The sequence below is a fragment of the Zea mays genome, chromosome 3 (assembly GCF_902167145.1).
Source record: "Zea mays cultivar B73 chromosome 3, Zm-B73-REFERENCE-NAM-5.0, whole genome shotgun sequence".
Taxonomy (NCBI): Eukaryota; Viridiplantae; Streptophyta; class Magnoliopsida; order Poales; family Poaceae; genus Zea; species Zea mays.
In genome coordinates this window covers 216,693,434-216,711,269 of record NC_050098.1, presented here as the reverse complement: position 1 = coordinate 216,711,269, position 17,836 = coordinate 216,693,434, and positions in this window count along the sequence as shown.

Here is a 17,836-nt window from a genome sequence, read left to right as displayed (position 1 = left end):
GGAGGCATCAAGCCCTCGGATCCCATCAAACGGGTCCGGGACCAGGTGAATCATCTGCATGTATATTGGGACACGTCTTTGGACCGCTACCCGAACCCTATCAAACAGGGCTCGGGCCTCCACTCGGATTACCCGCCAACAACTCATAGGAGACATCATGCTCGTTGCCCACCATGGGTAGCTTGGCACTTTCCCCTTTTCCTCCTTGCAAAAAGGCGATGAAGAGGCATATCATCAAATTCAAGGCATTCCTTGATCGTCCTCTCGCCCTACGTAGAGGCTTGGGGGCTGCCCTTGCACCTATACAGCGCAGAAATGTTGTAAGCACCAACAACCCAATGCGAAGTCTTAGGGGCTGCCTCTGCACCCAGGCTACACCGGGTGACGTACAATGGACAGGCCAACGATATCCGCAAAGGGAAACATAAAGACCTCGGCGGAGTAACCACTCCTCTGAGGACTCGGGGGCTACACCCGACGGGTGCGCTCGGGAGCACCCATCAGAAATAAGTCTACCACCTTTCAAAGGGTTAGAGCAACACGCCTACGCGAGGTCAGCAGAACCCCCCAAGCAAGCGCCTACACTCCCTTGGGGGCTCAGGGGGCTACTGTCGGGTATCGTAATTAGGGGTACCCAGATCATGTCCCTAAGCATACCTGGTAGTTGGATAACCAGAAATAATAAAACGCACTTCGCCCGACGCCCCGCTCAATGGTTGCTCAAAACTACGTCTTGCCCGAGCCCATCCTCGGGCGAAGGTTGCGCCCACGTTAAATCCTAGACTCGCTCGAGGGCCCCATTTTACGAAAGGCAATTTCTGTCTCGCCCGAGCTCATCTTGGACGAAGGACAACCTCGAGCCTAGTATCGGCCAAAGTTCTCGAGAACCATTAAGACATGCGCATTAAATGTGGCGATACGAATATCTGCTCCGTGTGACACCACAATCAATAGAGGACGATGGGACCACGGGACCATCTACTTTCACCGACTATGATGATGCATGCCCGCAAATACCGGGCACTACTCACCCACTCCGATCATTATTCTTGAACAAACACCAAATGGGCATGCAACGTCTAGGCACAACCTCACCCTCGGAAGAGAGTTCTGCCTCGCCCGAAGTCAGCTTCGGCCTCAGGAGGAACTCTACCTCGCCTGAGATCAGTCTACTTTACGCCATACGAGACGAATTACCATGCACTTTTCACCATGCTTATCATTATTTTAACAACTGTGACTCAGACAACACGTCCACAAGATGGGCTTGGGTATGCATCCGAGCCCCTGACCCCGGCCTCGACTCCCTACTTGGTCAAGATACAGGACACAAGAACCATACTTCCTTTTCCTGATCAAAGACAATAGCAAGGACAGGAGCCATTCTGGTGGCCATACTACTACATGGACTCAGGCTCACCTCCTCTCCACATTGCGACAACCTTGGTGCTCCTCGGTACCCTCCTTGAGGCTATAAAAGGAGGTGTCCATGGCTTACAGGGAGAGAACACTTCACCAGTTTTCCCTCCACGATCGATATTGGCACTTGCTTCAATCATTCGTAGAGACTTGGGATCCACTCCCTCTCTCGACTAGCTTGTACCCCCTACTATGAGCACTTAGGTGCAAGATAATATAAGTCTCATCCCCCTCCGCTGGAAGTAGGGCCTTCTCTTGCCAGAACTAGGATAAACTTTGTGTCTTCTTGCATCACCCATCTAGACCGGGACACACATCACTAATTCACTAGTTGGTTAGGACTCCCGGGTCAAAACACCGATAGATGGCACGCCAGGTAGGGGGTCGCTGCATGTTGACACCACGTTCCCACCAAGACTCTAGATGGACAATCATGGGCACCCTTTGCAGCTCGGCACGGTGATCTGGTTCGGGAGTCTCGAGTTCATGTCCCTTGGCTTCGGCTATGACATGGTGCTCCTCCCATCTAGACACCCATCTGACGTCGACTACCTTTTCTCCCAACCAGGGATCACGACCATGCCTGCTCCCCTGGCTGGAGGAGGGACATCCAGACCTCCGTTGTCGTCCTTCTCGCTAGAGGAGACGTAGATGGAACAATCACAACCACGCTTTGGGTCGACCAGCCGATGCTTCCAGGAAAGCTGACGACACAGACTCCCTCATGAGGGAGATGTTGTACGTTAGCTTCGCGCCCAGAGCGTCGACATCAACATACATTACTCTAACATCGACTCCACTAGCTCCCCCTCCTATGGGTCAGGAGGTGCCAACTCCACCAATAGATTGGTAGGAACCATCGGTATTCAATCCCATCCCCTTCCGGTTTAGCTTTGATCCTCCAGACTACCCCCATACAACAAGCACCTACACTAGTGTGTATTAGGAACTCCTAGGTCTTCATATGCGGTCGACATTAGATCTGCTTGCAACCTCTCCCAACTCAAATTACGTAGGCTCCGAGGCAGAAGATGATCTATGTCCTGGCCTAGACTTCTCCAGACTCCGTGATCCCAAGGCCATGCGACAATTCTTGTTCGCGTGTGTGAAAGCTCTCTTTTGGGTTTTGGTGGTTTGGATGACAACTGAAAGTCGCCTAGAGGGGGTGAATAGGGCGAAACTGAAATTTACAAAGTTAATCACAACTACAAGCCGGGTTAGCGTTAGAAATATAATCAAGTCCGCCAGAGAGGGTGCAAAACAAATCGCAAGCAAATAGAGAGTGTGACACGCGGATTTGTTTTACCGAGGTTCGGTTCTTGCAAACCTACTCCCCGTTGAGGAGGCCACAAAGGCCGGGTCTTTTTCAACCCCTTCCCTCTCTCAAACGGTCCCTCGGACCGAGTGAGCTTTCTCTTCTCAAATCAACCGGGAACAAAACTTCCCCGCAAGGACCACCACACAATTAGTGTCTCTTGCCTTGGTTACAATTGAGTATTGATCACAAGAAAGAATGAGAAAGAAGAAAGCGATCCAAGCGCAAGAGCTCAAAAGAACACAACAAATCACTCTCACTAGTCACTAAAGCTTTTGTGGAATTGGGAGAGGATTTGATCACTTGGGTGTGTCTTGCATTGAATGCCTAGCTCTTGTAAGTGGTTGGAAGGTTGAAAACTTGGATGACTTGAATGTGGGGTGGTTGGGGGTATTTATAACCCCAACCACCAAACTAGCCGTTTGGTGGAGGCTGTCTGTCGCATGATGCAACGGACAGTCCGGTGCGCCAGCCACGTCACCAGGTCGTTGGGTTCCGACCGTTGGAGCACTGACTGCTGGGTCCGCCTTGATGTCCGGTGGCACACCGGACATGCACTGTAGAGTGTCTGGTGTGCCACTTCGCGCGTGCCTGACTTCTGCGCGTTCTGGCGCGCATTTAATGCTTCTGCAGGTGACCGTTGGCGCGAAGTAGTCGTTGCTCCGCTGGCTCACCGGACAGTCCGGTGTGCACCGGACATGTCCGATGAATTATAGCGGAGCGAATTCCCGAAGCTGACGAGTTCCAGAGTCGCTCTCCTCTGGGGCACCGGACACTGTCCGGTGTACACCGGACAGTCCTGTGAATTATAGCGGAGCGCCTCTGGATTTTCCCGAAGGTGAAGAGTTCAGCGTGAAGTCCCCTGGTGCACCGGACACTGTCCGGTGGTGCACTGGACACTGTCCGGTGGCACACCGGACAGTCCGGTGTGCCAGATCAGGGCACACTTCGGTTATCCCTTGCTCTCTTTGTTGAACCCAATTCTTGGTCTTTTTATTGGCTAAGTGTGAACCTTTGGCACCTGTATAACTTATACACTAGAGCAAACTAGTTAGTCCAATTATTTGTGTTGGGCAATTCAACCACCAAAATTAATTAGGAAAATAGGTGTAAGCCTAATTCCCTTTCAATCTCCCCCTTTTTGGTGATTGATGCCAACACAAACCAAAGCAAATGCATAATTGAACTAGTTTGCATAATGTAAGTGCAAAGGTTGCTTGGAATTGAGCCAATATAAATACTTATAAGATGCGCATGGATTGTTTCTTCATTTTTTAACATTTTGGACCACGCTTGCACCATATGTTTTGTTTTTGCAAATTCTTTTGTAAATCATTTTCAAAGTTCTTTTGCAAATAGTCAAAGGTAAATGAATAAGATTTTGCAAAGCATTTTCAAGATTTGAAATTTTCTCCCCCTGTTTCAAATGCTTTTCCTTTGACTAAACAAAATTCCCCTTAAATGAAATCTCCTCTTAGTGTTCAAGAGGGTTTTGAGATAGATTTTGAAAATACTACTTTTCTCCCCCTTTTGAACACAATAAGATACCAATTTGAAATTTCCAATTGAAAATTAGGTGGTGGTGCGGTCCTTTTGCTTTGGGCTAATACTTTCTCCCCCTTTGGCATGAATCGCCAAAACGGAGTCATTAGAGCCCTTCGAATTACTTTCTCCCCCTTTGGTCATAAATAAATGAGTGAAGATTATACCAAAGACGGAGTCCTTCTCCCCCAAAGATGGAGAGTGGCTCGGAGCGACGGCGAAGGATGAGTTACGGAGTGGAAGCCTTTGTCTTCGCCGAAGACTCCAATTCCCTTTCAATACACCTATGACTTGGTTTGAAATAGACTTGAAAACACATTAGTCATAGCATATAAAAAAGAGACATGATCAAAGGTATATTAATGAGTTATGTGTGCAAATCAACAAAAGAAGTTTCTAGAATCAAGAATATTTAGCTCATGCCTAAGTTTGTTAAAGGTTTGTTCATCGAGTGGCTTGGTAAAGATATCGGCTAATTGATCTTTAGTGTTAATATATGAAATCTCGATATCTCCCTTTTGTTGGTGATCCCTTAGAAAGTGATACCGAATGGCTATGTGCTTAGTGCGGCTATGCTCAACGGGATTATCTGCCATGCGGATTGCACTCTCATTATCACATAGAAGAGGAACTTTGGTTAATTTGTAACCGTAGTCCCTAAGGGTTTGCCTCATCCAAAGTAGTTGCGTGCAACAGTGTCCTGCGGCAATGTACTCGGCCTCGACGGTAGAAAGAGCTACGGAATTTTGCTTCTTTGAAGCCCAAGACACCAAGGATCTTCCCAAGAACTGGCAAGTCCCCGATGTGCTCTTTCTATTAATTTTACACCCCGCCCAGTCGGCATCGGAATAACCAATCAAATCAAATGTGGATCCCCTAGGATACCAAAGCCCAAACTTAGGAGTATAAACTAAATATCTCAAGATTCGTTTTACGACCGTAAGGTGAGCTTCCTTATGGTCGGCTTGGAATCTTGCACACATGCATACGGAAAGCATAATATATGGTCGTGATGCACATAAATAGAGTAAAGAACCTATCATCGACCGATATACCTTTTGATCGACGGATTTAACTCCTTCGTCGAGGTCGAGATGCCCATTGGTCCCCATGGGTGTCTTGATGGGTTTGGCATCCTTAATCCCAAACTTGCTTAGAATATCTTGAGTATACTTCGTTTGGCTTAGGAAGGTGCCCTCTTGGAGTTGCTTCACTTTAAATCCTAAGAAATACTTCAACTCCCTCATCATAGACATCTCGAATTTTTGTGTCATGATCCTACTAAATTCTTCACATGTAGACTCGTTAGTAGACCCAAATATAATACCATCAACATAAATTTTACATACAAACAAGTCATTTTCAAGAGTTTTAGTGAAGAGTTAGGATCGACTTTTCCGACTTTGAATCCATTAGTGATAAGGAAATCTTTAAGGCATTCATACCATGCTCTTGGGGCTTGCTTGAGTCCATAAAGCGCCTTAGAGAGTTTATAAACATGGTTAGGGTACTCACTATCTTCAAAGCCGGGAGGTTGCTCAACATAGACCTCTTCCTTGATTGGTCCATTGAGGAAGGCACTCTTCACGTCCATTTGGTAAAGCTTGAAGCCATGGTAAGTAGCATAGGCCAATAATATACGAATTGACTCAAGCCTAGCTACGGGTGCATAGGTTTCACCGAAATCCAAACCTTCGACTTGGGAGTATCCCTTGGCCACAAGTCGAGCTTTGTTCCTTGTCACCACACCATGCTCATCTTGCTTGTTGCGGAAAACCCACTTGGTTCCTACAAAATTTTGATTAGGACGTGGGACCAAATGCCATACCTCGTTCCTAGTGAAGTTGTTGAGCTCCTCTTGCATCGCCACCACCCGATCCGAATCTTGGAGTGCTTCCTCTACCTTGTGTGGCTCAATAGAGGAAACAAAAGAGTAATGTTCACAAAAACGTGCAACACGAGATCTAGTGGTTACCCCCTTATGAATGTCGCCGAGGATGGTGTCGACGGGGTGATCTCGTTGGATTGCTTGGTGGACTCTTGGGTGTGGTGGTCTTTGTTCTTCATCCTCCTTGTCTTGATCATTTGCATCTCCCCCTTGATCATTGTCGTCATCTTGAGGTGGCTCATTTGCTTGATCTTCTATTTCATCAATTTGAGCTTCATCCTCATTTTGAGTTGGTGGAGATGCTTGCGTGGAGGAGGATGGTTGATCTTGTGCATTTGGAGGCTCTTCGGATTCCTTAGGACACACATCCCCAATGGACATGTTCCTTAGCGCGATGCACGGAGCCTCTTCAACACCTATCTCATCAAGATCAACTTGCTCTACTTGAGAGCCGTTAGTCTCATCAAACACAACGTCACAAGAAACTTCAACTTGTCCGGAGGACTTGTTAAAGACTCTATATGCCCTTCTGTTTGAATCATATCCTAGTAAAAAGCCTTCTACAGTCTTAGGAGCAAATTTAGATTTTCTACCTCTTTTAATAAGAATGAAGCATTTGCTACCAAAGACTCTAAAATATGAAATATTGGGCTTTTTACTGCTAAGGAGTTCGTATGATGTCTTCTTGAGGATTCGGTGTAGATATAACCGGTTGATGGCGTAGCAGGCGGTGTTGACCGCCTCGGCCCAAAACCGATCTGAAGTCTTGTACTCATCAAGCATGGTTCTTGCCATGTCCAATAGAGTTCTATTCTTCCTCTCCACTACACCATTTTATTGTGGCGTGTAGGGAGAAGAGAACTCATGCTTGATGCCCTCCTCCTCAAGGAAGCCTTCAATTTGAGAGTTCTTGAACTCCGTCCCGTTGTCGCTTCTAATTTTCTTGATCCTTAAGCCGAACTCGTTTTGAGCCCGTCTCAAGAATCCTTTTAAGGTCTCTTGGGTATGAGATTTTTCCTGAAAAAAGAATACCCAAGTGAAGCGAGAATAATCATCCACAATAACTAGACAGTACTTACTCCCGCCGATGCTTATGTAAGCAATCGGGCCGAATAGGTCCATGTGTAGGAGCTCCAGTGGCCTGTCAGTCGTCATGATGTTCTTATGTGGATGGTGAGCACCAACTTGCTTCCCTGCTTGGCATGCGCTACAAATCCTGTCTTTCTCAAAATGAACATTTGTTAATCCTAAAATGTGCTCTCCCTTTAGAAGCTTATGAAGGTTCTTCATCCCAACATGTGCTAGTCGGCGGTGCCAGAGCCAGCCCATGTTAGTTTTAACAATTAAGCAAGTGTTGAGTTCAGCTCTATCAAAATCTACCAAGTATAGCTGACCCTCTAACACTCCCTTAAATGCTATTGAATCATCACTTCTCCTAAAGACAGTTACACCTACATCAGTAAAAAGACAGTTGTAGCCCATTTGACATAATTGAGAAACGAAAAGCAAATTGTAATCTAAAGAATCTACAAGAAAAACATTGGAAATGGAATGGTCAGGTGATATAGCAATTTTACTCAATCCTTTGACCAAACCTTGGTTTCCATCCCCGAAAGTGATAACTCGTTGGGGATCTTGGTTTTCTCATAGGAGGAGAACATTTTCTTCTCCCCTGTCATGTGGTTTGTGCACCCGCTGTCGATTATCCAACTTGAGCCCCCGGATGCATAAACCTACAAAACATGTTTAGTTCTTGACTTTAGGTACCTAAATGGTTTTGGGTCCTTTGGCATTAGACACAAGAACTTTGGGTACCCAAACACAAGTCTTTGACCCCTTGTGCTTGCCCCCAACATATTTGGCAACTACCTTGCCGGATTTATTAGTTAACACATATGATGCATCAAAAGTTTTAAATGAAATGTCATGATCATTTGATGCACTAGGAGTTTTCTTCTTAGGCAACTTAGCACGAGTTGGTTGCCTAGAACTAGATGTCTCACCCTTATACATAAAAGCATGGTTAGGGCCAGAGTGAGACTTCCTAGAATGAATTCTCCTAATTTTGCTCTCAGGATAACCGGCAGGGTACAAAATGTAACCCTCGTTATCCTGAGGCATGGGAGCCTTGCCCTTAACAAAGTTAGACAATTTCTTAGGAGGGGCATTAAGTTTGACATTGTCCCCCTTTTGGAAGCCAATGTCATCCATAATGCCAGGGCGTCTCCCACTATAAAGCATACTACGAGCAAATTTAAAATTTTCATTTTCAAGTTCATGCTCGGCAATTTTAGCATCTAACTTTGCTATATGATCATTTTGTTGTTTAATTAAAGCCATGTGATCATGAATAGCATTAATATCAACATCTCTACATCTAGTACAAATAGAAGTGTGCTCAACGGTAGATGTAGATGGTTTGCAAAATTTTAATTCTACAACCTTAGCATGCAATATGTCATTTTTACTTCTAAGGTCGGAAATGGTAGCATTGCAAACATCAAAATCTTTAGCCTTAGCAAGCAATTTTTCATTTTCATCTCTAAGGCTAGCAAGAGAAATGTTCAATTCTTCAATCTTAGCAAGCAAATCATCATTATCATTTCTGAGATTGGGAGTTGAAACATTACAAGCAATAGAATCAACCTTAGCTAACAAATTAGCATTCTCATTTCTAAGGTTGTCTATAGTCTCATGGCAAGTGCTTAGTTCACTAGATAATTTTTCATATTTTTCAACTTCTAGAACATAAGCATTTTTAACTTTAACATGCCTTTTGTTTTCCGTGATTAGGAAGTCCTCTTGGGAGTCCAAGAGATCATCCTTCTCATGGATGTCACTAATTAATTCATTCAATTTCTCTTTTTGTTGCATGTTCAAGTTGGCAAAAAGGGTACGCAAATTATCTTCCTCATCACTAGCATTATCATCGCTAGAAGACTCATATCTAGTGGAGGATTTGGATTTAACCTTCTTCTTTTTGCCGTCCTTTGCCATGAGGCACTTGTGACCGACGTTGGGGAAGAGAAGTCCCTTGGTGACGGCGATGTTGGCGGCGTCCTCGTCGTCGGAGGAGTCGCTAGAGCTTTCGTCGGAGTCCCACTCGCGATAAACATGGGCATCGCCACCCTTCTTCTTGTAGTACCTCTTCTTCTCCTTTCTTCTCCCCTTCTTGTCGTCGCCCCTGTCACTGTCACTAGAAATAGGACATTTTGCTATAAAGTGACCGGGCTTACCACACTTGTAGCAAACCTTCTTGGAGCGGGGCTTGTAATCTTTCCCCCCTTTTTTGCTTGAGGATTTGGTGGAAGCTCTTGATGACGAGCACCATTTCCTCGTTGTCGAGCTTGGAGGCGTCGATGGGTGTTCTACTCAGTGTAGACTCCTCCTTCTTCTCCTCCGTCGCCTTAAATGCGACTGGTTGTGCTTCGGACGTAGAGGGATCGTCAAGCTCGTTGATCTTTCGTGAGCCCTTGATCATAAACTCAAAGCTCACAAAATTCCCGATTACTTCCTCGGGAGTCATTAGTGTATATCTTGGATTGACACGAATTAATTGTACTTGAGTAGGGTTAAGGAAAATAAGTGATCTTAAAATAACCTTAACCACCTCGTGGTCATCCCATTTCTTGCTTCCGAGGTTGCACACTTGATTTACCAAGGTTTTGAGCCGGTTGTACATGTCTTGTGGCTCCTCCCCTTGGCGAAGACGGAAGCGACCGAGCTCCCCCTCGATCGTTTCCCTCTTGGTGATCTTGGTTAGTTCATCACCCTCGTGCGCGGTCTTGAGCACGTCCCAAACTTCCTTGGCGCTCTTTAATCCTTGCACCTTGTTGTACTCCTCCCTACTTAGAGAGGCGAGGAGTATGGTTGTGGCTTGGGAGTTGAAGTGCTCGATTTGGGCCACCTCGTCCTCATCATAATCCTCATCCCCTACGGATGGTACCTGTGCTCCAAACTCAACAACATTCCATATACTTTTGTGGAGTGAGGTTAGATGAAATTTCATTAAATCACTCCACCTAGCATAATCTTCACCGTCAAAGGTTGGCGGTTTGCCTAATGGAACGGAAAGTAATGGAGTATGTCTAGAAGTGCGAGGGTAGTGTAAGGGGATCTTACTAAACTTCTTGTGCTCATGGCGCTTAGAAGTTACGGAGGGCGCGTTGGAGCCGGAGGTGGAAGGTGATGAAGTATCGGTCTCGTAGTAGACCACCTTCCTCGTCTTCTTTTTCTTGTCGCCACTCCGATGCGACTTGTGGGAAGAAGCTTTCTTCTCCTTCCCCTTTCCCTTTTTGCGGGACTCTTCCGATGAAGCCTTCCCGTGGCTTGTAGTGGGCTTTTCGCCGGTCTCCATCTCCTTCTTGGCGTGTTCTCCCGACATCACTTCGAGCGGTTAGGCTCTAATGAAGAACCGGGCTGTGATACCAATTGAAAGTCGCCTAGAGGGGGGGTGAATAGGGCGAAACTGAAATTTACAAAGTTAATCACAACTACAAGCCGGGTTAGCGTTAGAAATATAATCAAGTCCGCGAGAGAGGGTGCAAAACAAATCGCAAGCAAATAGAGAGTGTGACACGCGGATTTGTTTTACCGAGGTTCGGTTCTTGCAAACCTACTCCCCGTTGAGGAGGCCACAAAGACCGGGTCTTTTTCAACCCCTTCCCTCTCTCAAACGGTCCCTCGGACCGAGTGAGCTTTCTCTTCTCAAATCAACCGGGAACAAAACTTCCCCATAAGGACCACCACACAATTAGTGTCTCTTGCCTTGGTTACAATTGAGTATTGATCACAAGAAAGAATGAGAAAGAAGAAAGCGATCCAAGCGCAAGAGCTCAAAAGAACACAACAAATCACTCTCACTAGTCACTAAAGCTTTTGTGGAATTGGGAGAGGATTTGATCACTTGGGTGTGTCTTGTATTGAATGCCTAGCTCTTGTAAGTGGTTGGAAGGTTGAAAACTTGGATGACTTGAATGTGGGGTGGTTGGGGGTATTTATAACCCCAACCACCAAACTAGCCGTTTGGTGGAGGCTGTCTGTCGCATGGTGCAACGGACAGTCCGGTGCACACCGGACAGTGTCCGGTGCGCCAGCCACGTCACCAGGTCGTTGGATTCCGACCGTTGGAGCACTGACTGCTGGGTCCGCCTTGATGTCCGGTGGCACACCGGACATGCACTGTAAAGTGTCTGGTGTGCCACTTCGCGCGTGCCTGACTTCTGCGCGCTCTGGCGCGCATTTAATGCTTTTGCAGGTGACCGTTGGCGCGAAGTAGCCGTTGCTCCGCTGGCTCACCGGACAGTCCGGTGAATTATAGCGGAGTGAATTCCCGAAGCTGACGAGTTCCAGAGTCGCTCTCCTCTGGGGCACCGGACACTGTCCGGTGTACACCGGACAATCCGGTGAATTATAGCGGAGCGCCTCTGGATTTTCCCAAAGGTGAAGAGTTTTGCGTGAAGTCCCCGGTGCACCGGACACAGTCCGGTGGCACACCGGACAGTCCGGTGCGCCAGACCAGGGCACACTTCGGTTATCCCTTGCTTTCTTTGTTGAACCCAATTCTTGGTCTTTTTATTGGCTAAGTGTGAACCTTTGGCACCTGTATAACTTATACACTAGAGCAAACTAGTTAGTCCAATTATTTGTGTTGGGCAATTCAACCACCAAAATTAATTAGGAAAATAGGTGTAAGCCTAATTCCCTTTCAACAACTCAATTAAAGGACTAACATGTGTGCTAAGTATTGAACATGTGCTTAATGCAAAGCTTACAGGGTTCAACACAAGTGAACAAGTGTGATGGTCCAAAGACTAGAATATCTATAGATAATGGTCATCACAAGTAAGATGGACATTGCTTAAGTGAGACTCGGTGTGCATAACTAGGAGACAACTGATCAAGCCAAGGATGGAGGCAAGAAGAGCTTCGAGGTACGAAGTGCATAAGAGAAGGTCAAAGGGGTCGAGGAACCCAAATCCAGGGGTGAAGAAGAAGACTTGCAAAGTCAAGGTTGATCGAGTTGAGAAGAAATATGGTGCATCAAGGATCATGACCTGAGAACGTGACTTATAACTAATGAGGTAATACTATGGTTATGTGGTGTAAGTCACAAGGCTCAAGATGAAGCTTAAGACTTGAACAAGGTCACTAGAAGGAAGAGCAGTGTCAAAGCGAGAACCTGGAAGCAACCCGAAAGAGCTAAGTGAAAGGGAAATAGTCTCAAACATTTCCTATAATCGATTTTGGTGTTTGACGACCATCACAAACCTTTTGGACTAACCAGTTTGCCTAGTTGATCATTTCACAGGTGCATAAGTTCATCTACAACTATTCTAAATCGACTGTCCGGACATGAGAAGTTTTTTGGAAAAACACCTACGCACGGACCGTCCGGGCCCTTGCGGCGGACCGTCCGTGGCACCAAGGTACCCTCGGACAGGAACACTGCAAAAACACAAGTCTACACTATGGACCGTCTGACGGAGAAGCGAGCACCGTCCAAGACCAAGCGTGGACCGTCCGGTCGGTGAAAACCACAAAACCCCAAAGGTGACGGGTTCGGTAAAATGTAATTTTAGTGTCCTCGCGGACCGTCCGGGTGCACGACCGGACCGTCCGCGACTACTTTATCTGACATCTGACGACACATTTAATGCATAATAGCCGTTGATATAGCCGTTACTGCTGACCGTTGCTATTTCAGTCGTTGATGTGCAGGGGCGGACCGTCCGCGGTCGGCAGAAAAGGAGCAACGGCTAGGAAGTGGTTGGGGGCTATAAATACAACCCCAACCACCTCCATTCACTTCACCCAAGCACTCCAATCCTTCACATTCAATACAAGAGCTAGCAATCCATTCAAAGACACAATCAAAGCTTCCAATCTCTCTAAGTTCCACAATTGAGACAAGTGACCATTAGTGATTAGTGACTTGAGAGAGAGAGAGATCTATGTGTTATTTGTCGCTCTTGTCGCTTGGCTTTTGCAATCATGCTTTATTCTTCTCCCATTCTTATTCCCAAGTGACTTGTAATCAAAGCAAGAGACACCAAGCGTGTGGTGGTCCTTGCGGGGTCTGAGTGACCATTTGATTAAGGAGAAACCTCACTCGGTCTAAGTGACCGTTTGAGAGAGGGAAAGGGTTGAAAGAGACCCGGTCTTTGTGACCACCTCAATGGGGACTAGGTTCTTTGGAACCGAAACTCGATAAAACAAATCACCATGTTCATCCGCTTTATTTTCTTGGTTGATTTGTTTTCCCCTCTCCCGGTCTCAGATTTAATTCTAACGGTAACCCCAGCTTGTAGCGTGTTTAAGTTGTAAATTTCAGATTCCGCCTATCCACCCTCCCTTTAGGCGACTTTCAATTGGTATCGGGGCCCGATACTTCATTAGAGTCTAACCACTCGAAGTGATGTCGGGAGATCACGCCAAGAGGGAGATAGAAACGGCCACAAGCCACGAGAAGGCTCCATCAAGGGAGTACAGCGCCAAAGGAAGGGAGGAATCACCTCCCCGCATCAAGTCGCACTGGAGTGGCAACAATAAGAAGAAAATGAAGAAAGTGGTATACTACGAGACCGATTCTTCGTCGCCCTCCACCTCCGGCTCCGACACACCGTCCGTCACTTCTAAGCGCCATGAACGCAAGAAGTTTAGTAAGATCCCCCTACGCTATCCCCGCATTTCTAAACACACTCCTTTACTTCCCGTCCCATTAGGCAAACCACCGGTTTTTTATGGTGGAGATTAGTGTATGTGGAGTGATAAAATGAGGCATCACCTAACCTCACTCCACGCTAGCATAGGGGATATTGTTGAGTTTGGAGCACAGGTACCATCCGTAGGGGATGAAGGATATGACTCGGACGAGGTCGCCTAGATCCGACACTTTGACTCCCAAGCAACTACTATACTCCTTGCCTCCTTGTGTCGAGAGGAGTATAATAAGGTGCAAGGGCTAAAAAGTTCCAAAGAGATTTGGGATGTACTAAAGACCGCACACGAAGGGGATGAGGTGACCAAGATCACCAAGCGGGAGACGATCGAGGGAGAGCTCGGTCGATTCATCCTCAGCCAAGGAGAGGAGCCACAAGCAATGTACAACCGGCTCAAGACCTTGGTCAACCAAGTGCGCAACCTCAAGAGTACCAAATGGGATGACCATGAAATGGTCAAGGTTATTCTTAGATCACTCGTATTTCGTAATCCTACTCAAGTTCAATTAATACGTGGTGATCCTAGATACAAACTAATGTCTCCCGAGGAAGTAATAGGAAAGTTTGTGAGCTTTGAGTTGATGATCAAAGGCTCCAAACATATCGTCAACTTGGAGCAAGGCGGCACCTCCACACCCGAGGTGCAACCCGTCACATTCAAGGCGACAGAGGAAGAAAAAAAGGAATCTACGTCAAGTAGAATCCCCATCGACACCTCCAAGCTCGACAACAAGGAGATGGCGCTCATCATCAAGAGCTTCAGCCAAATCCTTGAGCAAAGGAGGGGGAAGGACTACAAACCCCGCTCCAAGAGGGTGTGCTACAAATGTGGTAAGCCCGGTCATTTTATCGCTAAATGCCCTATGTCTAGTGATAGTGATAGGGACAATTACAAGAAGGGGAGGAAGAAGGAAAAGAAGAAGTACTACAAGAAGAAGGGCGGCGATGCCCACGTGTGTCAGGAATGGGACTCCGACATGAGCTCCACCGACTCCTCCTCCGATGAGGACGCCGCCAACCTCGCCATCAACAAGGGACTTCTCTTCCCCAACGTCGGCCACAAATGCTTCATGGCAAAGGACGATAAGAAAAAGAAGGTACAAGCTAGAACCACCCCCAAATATTCTACATCTAGTGATGAGGGTAGTTCTAGTGATGATGAAGATAACTTGCTTAGTCTTTTTGCCAACCTTAACATGCAACAAAAGGAAAAATTAAATGAATTAATAAGTGTTATTCATGAAAAGGATGAACTCTTGGATAGCCAAGAGGAATTCCTTATTAAGGAAAATAAAAAGCATGTTAAGGTAAAGAATGCTTATGCTCAGGAAGTAGAGAAAAATGAAAATTTGTCTAGGGAGCTTAGCATTTGCCATGACACTATCTCCAACCGTAGAACTGAGAATGATAGTTTAATTGCTAAGGTTGAAAAATCAAATGTTTGTCATGATTCAATTTTCAATCTTAGAAATGATAATGCTAGTCTAATTGCTAAGATTGATAAATTAAATGAATCAATTTCTAGCCTTAAAATTGAAAATGCTAGTTTAATTTCTAAGGCTAAAGACTTGAATGTTTGCAATGTTTCTATTTCCAATCTTAGAAATAAGAATGCTATTTTACATGCTAAGATTGATGAATTAAATACTTGCAAACCCTCTACATCCACTGTTGAACATGTTGCTATTTGTACTAGATGTAGATACATTAATGTTGATGCTATTCATGACCACCTTGCTTTAATTAAACAATAAAATGATCACATAGCTCAACTAACTGCTAAAATCAATGAGCATGAGATAGAGAATGAAAATTTTAAATTTGCTAGAAGCATGCTCTATAGTGGGAGATGCCCTAGCATCAAGGATGGCATTGGTTTCTGTCGGAGAGGAAATCTCTGGCCGGGTGGCGGAATGCACCCACCCTAAATCCTTAGATGAGGAGGGGCCTAAGTGTTTTGCCTGTTAGGTGGAAACAGGAAGAACACAAGAACACATAAGGATTTAGAGTGGTTTGGGCCGCCGGAGCGTAATACCCTACTCCATTGTGTGCTGTATTGAGCTTGAGAGCTTGTATGAACTTGTGAGTGTCTAAGTGTGTCTGAGTCTAAGTGAGCTTGAGTTGTAACGCTGCGTGCCTCCCCTTTTATAGCTGAAGGGGCACGTACAAGGGTGCTGAGCCCCGACATGCGGGCCCAGGGACATAACGGATGTAATACTTGGAGCAACTAATGTTGGTCGCCAGTGCAATCTCCTTGCGCCCTGATATCCGCAGCCTACGTAGTATTGGCGTGCAGCGGAAGCTTCACTGGCAACGTACGAGTGATGATGAGCACAGTGTATGCCGCAGCACTAGCGTACTGTCTGCCATCGGAGTGGACGGGCACGCCGCCTGCAGGATGGCCTGGCTACCGCCCGTCAACAGAGTGGACAGGGCACATTAAATGCTGAGACGGCACATCGCCTGTCAGTAGAGTAGACAGGGCGTATTTAATGTTGAGGCGACACATCACCTGCCAGCTTGACATCGGCGTGCCTCCTTCACAATAAATGCGCGGCCCAGAGGCCTTACGTCTGGCTCCGCCCGCTGGCTTATGTCACGGGCAGTAGGCCACGTGGCAGCATCGGGTCTCCGCCTGAGTGGGGAGTGGGAGCGCTCGCGGTATGGTCCGGACACGTGTCAGCACCGGACCCCCGCCTGGCCTTGATTAAGGCCTGGGTATTCTTTTCCTTATTATCCTGGGACCCTACTATGAGTAGCCCGGACCCCTCCTGAGGGGTTCGGGACCCATCCTAGGGATCTGGTTTGTACCTGTGGAGGTTTTGAACCCCGCTAGGAAGTCCAGACTTGTGTATCTAGGGGTCCGGCACTTCCCGTAGAGGTCCGGACCTACCGTTGATACCTTAGAGTAGATTGTCTCCTCTGGCCACGTGGCGACCCCGGAGCCGCCCACATGGTGGGGTTGGGCGCTGTTTGCCGTGCGACTAAAGATAGTCGCATGGACACCGTGCCTTCATACTGTAGTAAGGGGTATCCCTGATTCTAGGTACCGACAGTGGCCCCCGGGCCCGCCTCAGGGGAGGATACGAGCCTATAGGTGGGGCCAAAGCTGGTTTTGTTGATTGGCGCGCTGCTTCCGTGCGCTCGCTGGCGTAATTATTGCCAGTCCGCCCTTGGTCACGCCAACTGCCACGCTTGTCCCAGCAGCTGACTGATCCGTGACCTCCACACTTAATGGCTTTGCTAGGCCATGCACGGGGTGCCTCGATACCGCTGCATTGGTTTTGGAAATTCACCTTCTTTGTCCTCTGCGGTGGCCCCGAGGAGGCGCGATACTGGCGCGAGCAGCGGTTCGACTTCTCTACACCCAGGAACTGGCGCCCAAGGAGGATGACTCGTGGGCCTGGGCCCTCGTGTCATATACTGGGCTGTTGGTTTCGGTGGAGGTGAAGAGGCACACTACCGCAGGCGGTGGCGTGCTCCTCACACGGCGGTTCGCCTTCTCCGCACACGGAGGCCGACGCCCGAAGAGTATGACTCGTGGGCCCGGGTCCTCGTGTCAGAGACTGGTCCGCTACTTTTGGCGGAGACGAAGAAGCGCACTACCACAGACGGTAGCGTGCTCCTCACGCGACGGTTCACCCTTTCCGCACACGGAGGTCGACGCCCAAGGAGTATGACTCGTGGGCCCGGGCCCCCCGTGTCAGAGGCCGGGCCACTGATTTCGGCGGAGACGAAGAAGCGCACTACCGCAGACGGTAGCGTGCTCCTCACGCGCTGGTTCACCCTCTCTGCACACGGAGGCCGACGCCCAAGGAGTATGACTCGTGGGCCCAGGCCCCCGTGTTAGAGGTTGGACCGCAGCATTCGGCGGAGACAAATAGGCTAGGCCGCTGCATTCGGTGGAGACAAAGAGGCAATGCTGCTGCTTTCGGCGGAGACGAAGAAGCG